The sequence below is a fragment of the Dipodomys merriami genome, unplaced genomic scaffold (assembly GCF_024711535.1).
Source record: "Dipodomys merriami isolate MVZ:Mamm:240054 unplaced genomic scaffold, mDipMer1.0.p SCAF_13, whole genome shotgun sequence".
In the NCBI taxonomy this organism is placed as follows: Eukaryota; Metazoa; Chordata; class Mammalia; order Rodentia; family Heteromyidae; genus Dipodomys; species Dipodomys merriami.
The window spans coordinates 34830617-34839594 of NW_027202604.1; the positions used below are offsets into that span (position 1 = coordinate 34830617).

An 8978-nucleotide genomic window follows, 5' to 3' on the forward strand; every position below is an offset into this window, starting at 1 on the left:
TCTAGCTCCGTTTTGTTACGGGCAATAGAGACATACATTCACATTTGTCTCTTCTACTACACATAGGCATTCTGGAATGATAGTTTTCCTGGCCATATTATCTACCGGAAAGCTTAATCCTTCACTCATTTTTACTGCCGCACTCAATGGTGTCCGAAGGCAGGCAGATACAGACTACTGAGGCCTAGAATAAGTAGGAAACGTTATTGCCTTTACTGTGAAATCAAGGCTGCAAAACCCAAGAGAATTTATAACACTCTACTTATTAATATTTCCAACACTTCCCTCCACTGGCTTCCTACTCTATTTCAGGAAACCTATGGTGTCACATTAGAGTGTGAATCCCCACATAACAAGGATTTCTGTGGCAGACACATATTTTCAAAACATCTTTTGGATCTATGGGCTTTTCTCACAGACACTAAGCACTCTCTGATTTCTTAGCAAAATCTGTGTGGCTCGGGTGGGAAAGGAACTAGCTGCAGAGAGATATTGCCACAATTTAACACTCAAGTTAATACCAGGCCAGATGAGTTTTCCTGGGATGAATGTATCAAGGATTTGAAACTTGAGAACTATGAGACCTCACCTCCCCACCCCTACTTACTTTTTTCTTTCAGATCTAGTGACTTCAGTTAAAGTTTGGGCTTGACAGTTTGATATTTCTCTTCTCTATGAATGTTGGTTGGCAAGACAGGGCTAATGCTTTATCTGACCTGAATGTGTATTTGAGGAATATGTTGAACATTGGCAGTCAACATTACTGGCTGTGTAATTAGCAGGTCATGGTCATATGTTTCTACTCACCTGACATCTACCATGACTGTCTTTTCATACGAAGATCAGTGGTGATGTCTAGGGCACTGTGCAGAGCATGTCAAGTCTGAAAAGAATATTCTGTTTCCATGAAGGCCACATTAGCATCAGCGAAGTTGGCTTTCAAGTATCTCCTGTGAAGTGTGTTGAAGTGATTGATTTTGAGAAGCCCATAGTCTAAATTTTCTTAAGTGTAGTGGGTCTAGCCACAATCTTTCCCCAAGTTATCAGAAATCTTTGCTTCTTTGGTAACTGACACATACAGAGGCAGAGATAACCAAGGTTCGTTGGTTCTTCCTTTCTTCCCCTCCCTTCTTTCTTTCCTTCCCTCCCTTCCTTCTTTCCTTCCCTCCCTTCCTTCCCTTCCTTCCTTCCTTCCTTCCTTCCTTCCTTCCTTCCTTCCTTCCTTCCTTCCTTCCTTCCTTCCTTCCTTTCTTTCTTTCTTTCTTTCTTTCTTTCTTTCTTTCTTTCTTTCTTTCTTTCTTTCTTTCTCTTTCTCTCTTTCTTTCTCTTTCTTTCTCTTTCTCTCTCTTTCTCTCTTTCTTTCTCTCTCTCTTTCTCTCTCTCTCTCTTTCTCTCTCTCTTTCTCTCTCTCTTTCTCTCTCTCTTTCTTTCTTTCTTTCTTTCTTTCTCTTTTCTTCTTTTTTTCCCTGCCAATACTGGGGCTTGAACTCAGGGACTGGGCACTTTGTACTTAAGGCTAGCTCTCTACCACTTGAGCCACAGCACTACTTCCAGCTTTTTCTGAGTAGTTGACTGGGGATAAGAGTCTCAAGGAATTTCCTGCCCAGGTTGGTGTTGAACCATGATCCTCAGATCTTAGCCTCCTGAGTTGCTAGGATTATAGGTGTGAGCCATCGGCATCTGGCTGGCCAGAGTTCTTATTGACTTTATTCCTCTGCTAGCATGTACCAAATTACATATATCTGGGTACATGAGTTAAAACCCAGGGTTATGAGTGCTCAGAGCTAGGCAGCATCTGGGCCATGGTGGATGGAGGTATTTATTTTCTTAAAAGTTCCCAAGCCGGCTGCCAGTGGCTCATGCCTGTAATCCTAGCAACTCAGGAGGCTGAGATCTGAGGAACATGGTTCAAAGCCAGCCTGGGCAGGAAAGTCTGTGAGACTCTTATCTCCAATAAACCACTAGAAAACCAGAAATGGCGCTGTGGCTCAAGCAGTAGAGCGCTCGCCTTGAGCTGAGGGGCAGTGCCCAAGCCCAGAGTTCAAGCCCCACGACCAACCAAAAAAATAAAAAGTTCCCAACCCTGGCTCTTCATGTTTCCTTTTCCTTCCCTCCCACTCTACAGATGCTAGCTACTTCAGGATTCTAGGGGGGGGGTCTCCTCACAGACTAGATATGCTCTTCTGTAGGGATTGAAAGACCCTACCTTTTAGGAAGACTTCGCCACTGCGTCCTCTTTGGAGAGCATCCTTTGTCAGAGTTGACCCTCAGCTCCTAGAGAGGAATGGATGAGGGCCTGGTTGTTTGCCATCACCTCCTGCCTGTTTTCAGTGCTCTGCCCCTCTGGTGTGGGTGGCATGGACATCCCACACACTGGGAGACGGGGCTGGACCACAGTGGGAGTGGGAGGGAACTCTGAATGTGGGGTCAGTAGCAGCAGACGTGGCTGACAAGTTGAATTGAGGCTGCGTCTCTACAGGCTTTGGATGAAGGTTGGGAAGAGAGGCATTCATTAGTACAGGTGATGGGGGGTGGTGGCGGGCGGGGCGAGTGTCAAACAATTCACTTACAATTGCCAGGTAGGCGTCCAGAATGCCACAGGAAAGGGGCGTCCTGGGACCCTCGCTGCCTTCCTTGTGTGGAGGCTGGCAGAGGACCTGCATGTGAAGAAATGAAGTTGCCTTGCATGTGGGCTGGGGGAGGGGCCACCCAGTGTGGGGATGAGGAGCGGGCCTGGCTTAGGATGGAAATGCTGGACAGGGGGTTTCCTGGGACACCATCGAGAGGCAGGGACATGACTGGGCAGTGCAAATCCAGGAGAGGAGCCGAGGAACGATGCACCAAGGGGTTACGGGCTCTGTGAGAAGATGGCTGGGTTGGGTTGGAGAGCTGTCATGGAATGCATACAGGAAAGACAATGTAGTCCCTTTGCTTTCCTCATTTGGACCACATAGGACATTGCTTTTGAGAGGTAAAACGGGAGGGGGGGGTGGCAGATAAACAGAATACAATAGCTCGGATTTCAATCACAGTGCTGCCCTGTCCTGTGCTTTCCGGGGTGTATAGACTAGTGTTTAAAGGCTGCTTCTTCGTGTGCAAATCCTGTCTCTGTCGCTTAGCAGCTCTGTGATTTGGGTGGGGCCAATTATTTGAATTCTCTGTGCCTGTTTCTTCTTCCTCCCCTCCCTTCTCCCTCCTTTCATCCTCCATCTTAGTAATTCACCAATTAAACGTTGGAGCTCTGTCCGTATAGTCACATTGTTATTATTGCTCCACATCCTGGTCTCTTCAGGGGAGGCTGGTAAACTTAAAACACATTTACTTCTCCTTCAAGAATGATGAAAGTTGTCTGGTTGAATTTTAAGCAGGTTCTGAATTTTCCTTCCTATGTTTGTTTGTGATTTTATTTTCACTGCTTATCAGTAGTGGCTGTTTCTTAATCCATTTCTTTTTCCCAAGCTAATAAGCCAGTATTCATGTAAACTAGGCAAATAGACATCTCCACTGTGGGCTCCTCTGCCTCTAGTGTATTTGTGAGGTTTTCCCATTGCATATAGTTTAAAAACTTAAGAGAATTTTGATCTGATCCAACATCTGGAAGAATCTTGAGATCATTTAATCTTTCGCACGGCTGCATCAGGTGTGGCTGGGTCCCGGGGTCCAAAGGCTGTCATCAAGTCTCCATTTTTTTTAACCTTTCTCGCTCTCTCTCTGAACTCATCAGCAAAATACCTCTCCCCTATTGCATATCGTTCCAGATTCACCTGCCCTCTGTTTAGAGAACTCTACAGGAAAATATAAGTTAAAAAATGGAAAGTTCCCAGGACATAGAAAGATGGAGTCTGGCTGGCTCTGCCTTAGTGTTAAGACTATGATCAGTTGTTTCATTCAGAGGAGTGGGAGCCCTGGCATTGGCTGGACTTGGGTTAAATGCCATGTCCTTAGCCAGGGCTAAGTCTGTAAGCAAAAGACAGCAAATGAGCGACTCTAAACCATGATACATACTCAGCCAGCCATCGCCAAAGATAGGCAGCAAATGTTTCCTTCCCTATAGATGGCTACAGAAACCATAGCAACATTATTCTTTTTATATTGCTGTAGATTGCTTTCCTTGACTCCTTCAGGCCTGGTGAAGAACAGCAAATTAATGTTCACAGATAACTTACGATCTGGCTGTCCAAGGAATACAATCCTTCCAATGATGCTTTCTTTTGCATCATTTCATCAATAATTCTAAAACAGGAATTGCTCTTTTTTGAAGTCTTAAGAAATTAAAGCTGTTATTTATAAGATTATCTCTTTGTTGCTTTGTATGTCCCTCCCCCATAGTATAACCCCTGCTTTCACTATATTTGATGTCAGTATAAGTTGTGGAGGAGATGGGGAAAAACCAGTTGTTTAAGGATACAGGTGGACCTGTTGCAACAATGAGAAGTACAAGTTGTCATGTCCAAAACGAGCTTTACAATGTCAGTGCGGGAGAGGGGGGAAGGGGGGGGGAAGGAGAAGGATTAGGATTGGGGGGGAGGGGGGAGGCTGGGAAGGGATGTGAAGGGTAAACAAAGGAGGAGGCTGCAATGCTTGGTAAGAAATGTACGCATTATCCTGCCCATGTAATTGTAACTCCTCTGTACAGTATGTTCACAAATAAAATAAAATTAAATTAAAAAAAAAGAAATTAAAGCTGTTGTCCCTCCCTCCCTCCCTCCCTCCCTCCCTCCTTCCCTCCCTCCCTCCCTTTTTCCTTCCTTCCTTCCTTCCTTCCTTCCTTCCTTCCTTCCTTCCTTCCTTCCTTCCTTCCTTCCTTCCTTCCTTCCTTCCATCCTTCTTCCTTAGAATACACTCTGGATTAGGGAGTGTCAACATTAGCAGTATTGGCTAGCTGGGAGCTTTCAGTTCAAGTCACCTGAAGTTCTCCCAGTTTTGTCCTTTGTTCTGGGTTTCTGATCTTCTCCATCTGATGTATTATTCACTGCACGATTTTTCACAAAACAGCTTGCATTATTAATGGGCCGTAGGATTCGTGAAATTCCACAGGCTTGCTTGGAAATGCATACACAGAATGCTGGGCTAGCCAGGGTGGCCGACTCTAGTTTGCTAGCCGCCATCATCATTGATCGGGTTCTTTATTCTGTACACGGTCCCTTATTTCCAATATTGGTATATCAGGGTGAGAGAAAATTTGATACTTTGTATGTTAATGCATCCTATCAATTCTATCTCTCCACAACGTGTGGATTTTATGGAATTAATGCCATTCAGCTGTTGCTATCATAAACGAAATCATTGATTATGTGAGATGCCTAGAGTATGTTGGCTTCAACCCAGTTTTCAGAACAACATGCAAAGCTTTATTTACCACTGGAGGGCAGCAGGGTGATACAGCCTAGAGCTAAGACGTTATGGCCTTTTAGTTTTTCTTATTTGGTAAAAAAAAATGGCTTCTAGAACTTTTTAAAGAAAGCTTTTCATTCTGAGTCACTGGACTGGAATAGGTTAAGATAAATGGATATTTCTTTCTCATGGTAATCCCCAAAACACTTTATTTAGCTAGTATTTCTATGCATGGATGTACCTATGATGTGTTTCTGTGCATACTTGTGATGTATTATTATCATATTCACCAAGAAATTAATGAATCCTGCTCTTCTCCTAGTTTTGAGGTGGGTTGTTTGTGGGCTACCTACTAAAGACCTGTTTTAAAGCACTTGTTATTTAACACAGTGGGGGATGGCCTGTATTAGAATCATGCAGGGAAACTGTTTGCTCCTTGGGTTTCATCTTTGGAAAGAGTTTGAATCTGTAGATTCAAAGTTGTATCCTGGAATCTCATTTTTAAAAAACATTATAAGGTGATTTTTTTTGTCAGTTATGGGGCTTGAACTCTGGCCATGGGTGCTGTCCCTGAGCTCTTCAGCTCAGGGCAAGCACTCTACCACTTGAGCCACAGCACCACTTCTGGTTTTCTGGTGGTTAACTGGAGATCAGAGTCTCACAGCCAGGGCTGGTTTTGTACCTCCATCCTCAGATCTCAGCCTCCTGTGTAGCTAGGATGACAGGCGTGAGACACTGGCACCACCTGGCTTCATTATCCGGTGATTGTAAAGCTAGGTAGATTAACTAGCTTTTGCTGGGTTGGTCTCATCCATCCACAGGTGTTTGGAGTGACCCAGCTTCATGTAGTAGCACTAGGGTTCAGCTTTCCTCAACAAGTTTTCTTGTGCAGCCCCAGCACAGAGAACTACAAGAGGAGACTCTTCTCACATAATTATGTAGGGACCAGAAGACACATCAAAGGAACAAGCAGCTTTTTACATCTCCTTGTGATTGCAACTATAAACGGCTTCTTAAAGCAAGTCACAGGCCTGGCCTAGTGAAAAGCCGACTTGGGAAAGTCATCCCTTCCCTGAAGGAGATGACATTTGTTTTTTCTGGACAATAAGCCGTTTGGGATAGATAACACTTGACCCTCCTTTCTTCATCTTTTACCTTCCTCCTTTCTCACCCTCAATATGTAGTTTCTTCAATCACAAGAGGTAAGAGAGTGAGCCTTCTTATGTTTCTATTTTGGATTAACCCCTCCCCAAGATATGTCTTGCTAAGAGAGATACCCAAAGCCATTATTTATGCTAAAAGATGCACATACTTTTTATTTAAAAATTATTGGCACACACTAAATCATACATTAAAAGGGGTTTGTCATAAAGAATGTATGGACTCTTAATGCGGGTGGGAAGAAGGTTGGAGATTATTTTGCTGCTTTCCTTCTCATCATTGAGATGAAGGACGTTGCCCCAAGGGAAGATATTGAGATATTTAGGAAAGATAGTTAACAAATTCCAGAGCTGGGACTTTAGCTCAGTTTTATTAACCCCCATGTGGTACCCAGGCCCTAAGATGATTCTCTTTGATTCTAGAAGTCACAGCTGTCTGTGGAACCTACCCACACTGAATAGAGATGCCCGGGGTGACCAATCCAGTACTATGGAAATGAAGGACTGACTTTTGAGGGTAAGTTATGTAATGCTTCGTGGCTTCTCTTTTGCTCTCTCTTGGCTTGTTCACCTGGAGGTTCTACAGGCCTGTCAGGCAATATAAGGATGGAGAAATGTCTGTGCACGACAGGATAGACATGTACGCTTCTTGTCAGCTGCTCTTGGTTCACCTGTCTCTTTAGGTAATTTTGTATGGCTCATAATGATGTTATAAAGAGCCAAATGGTCCTTGGCAGAAAAATAGCCCTCCACCCCTGCTCTAGTGAACTCCAACAATCTAATCAAAGAAGTCCATGTCACCAGATCTCCCGGCAACATCCAGGGTAAACCTGTCTTGTGTGTGAGCAAACCATTCTAGAATCAGACTGTTCTAGTTCTAACCAGGCCTTCAAATGACCACAGCTGAACTAATACCTTCAGTGGAACCTTTTGAGAAAATTTTAGAACTGGCTAGCTAGGGTGGTATTGATCACGATGAGTTGTGGTCATAAACAAGAATGTGAAATGTAATCGTCAATCTGAACAGGTTTAATAATGGCACTCTTCCCGAAAATGGATTTCAATCTCTCTGCCTTCATTGACTTGTACTTTAGCTTCTGTGTTGCTTATTGTATTTCTTAATCATGTTTGCATTGAAGATTAAGTGTGTGTGTATGTGTGTGTGTGTGTGTTGGTACTAAGGCTTGAACTCAGGGCCTAGATGCTATCCCTGAGGTTTTTTTTTTGCTTAAGGCTGGTGCTCTGGCACTGAGTCTCATATTGGCACTTCAGGCCTTTTAGCAGTTAATTGGAGACAGTCTCATGGATTTTTCTACCTTGGGCTGACGTTGAACCCTGATTCTTAGATCTTAGTTTCTTGAGTAGCTAGGATTATAAGCATAAGCCATTAGCACCCAGTTTCCATTGAAGATTAAAAAAAAACTCACCAGTATATTATTGTTAATTTTAGTAGATCACTTAGATTATAAGTTTACTAGAAATCTCCTCCCTTTGGCTGTGTGTGTGTCATTGCAAATCAATTAGATCTCAATTAAAATGAGGCACATTGAACATTCAGGGGATTAAAGGAGACTTGAGAGACCAAGATCATCAGTTATCATCTAGTACTTGTACTACAGATGGCATTTGGATATAAATAAACTCTGTTCTTTCTCTGGACCTTAGTTTCTTTATTTTTCAGTGACAGGGTTGGTTTAGATCACCTCTGAGAGTTTGAAACTCTGCTTCATCACCCATGTTTTGAGGTGCTTATCAAAACATCTCTCAATGTCATTTCTGGTATCATCAACACTTTTTTCCCCCAACAGCTCATGGTATTTCAACATCTCAGCCAGTGAAATCAGAAGCATGCTGAATGATGTGTGGTTGAATTTTTTTTTCCAGGTGAAAGTCGGATTGTTAAGAACAAAATTATTTAGTATGGCTTGATAGCCTTATTCAGGCAGGAGAGAGTGCAATCTTCTCAAGAGCTTGTCATTAGTGTGTCTATAAGTACTATTCCCACACTGCCTCTCTGTGTGCAGACGTGGGTGAATCTGGCTCTGTTCTCTGTGTGTGTTGATGTGTGTCTTGGCATCCATGAGAAATACGCCATGGTAGCCAGGCGCCGGTGCCTCACACCTGTAATCCTAGCTACTCAGGAGGCTGAGATCTGAGGATCGGGGTTCAAAGCCAGCCTGCACAGGAAAGTCCATGAGACTCTTATCTCCAATAAACCACTAGAAAACCGGAAGTGGTGCCATAGCTCAAGTGGTAGAGTGCTCACCTTGAGCTGAAGAGCTGAGGGACAGCGCCCAAGCCCAGAGTTCAAGCCCCACGACCGACCAAAAAAAAAAAAAAAAAAAAAAAGAATTAGCACTTTGTTCAAGCAGGAAGGTAAAAACAACATATGATATCCCTATGAAGTGGTGGTGTTGAGAAACATTTCAAAGACACAGCCAACAGTACTTAGGACATTTACCATAGCTTTGTGGTAGCATCTGT

General features: G+C 43.5%; 1 long non-coding RNA gene across 1 annotated transcript in view; it reads left to right on the plus strand.

The window, feature by feature from the left end:
• Positions 1 to 7011, plus strand: part of LOC138824558 (uncharacterized) — an 89108-nt gene extending 82097 nt beyond the window's left edge. The window contains exon 2 of the long non-coding RNA XR_011371133.1: positions 6918 to 7011. This is a non-coding gene — a long non-coding RNA (uncharacterized lncRNA). The remainder of the gene's footprint in view (positions 1 to 6917) is intronic.
• The last annotated feature ends 1967 nt before the right edge of the window (positions 7012 to 8978 follow it).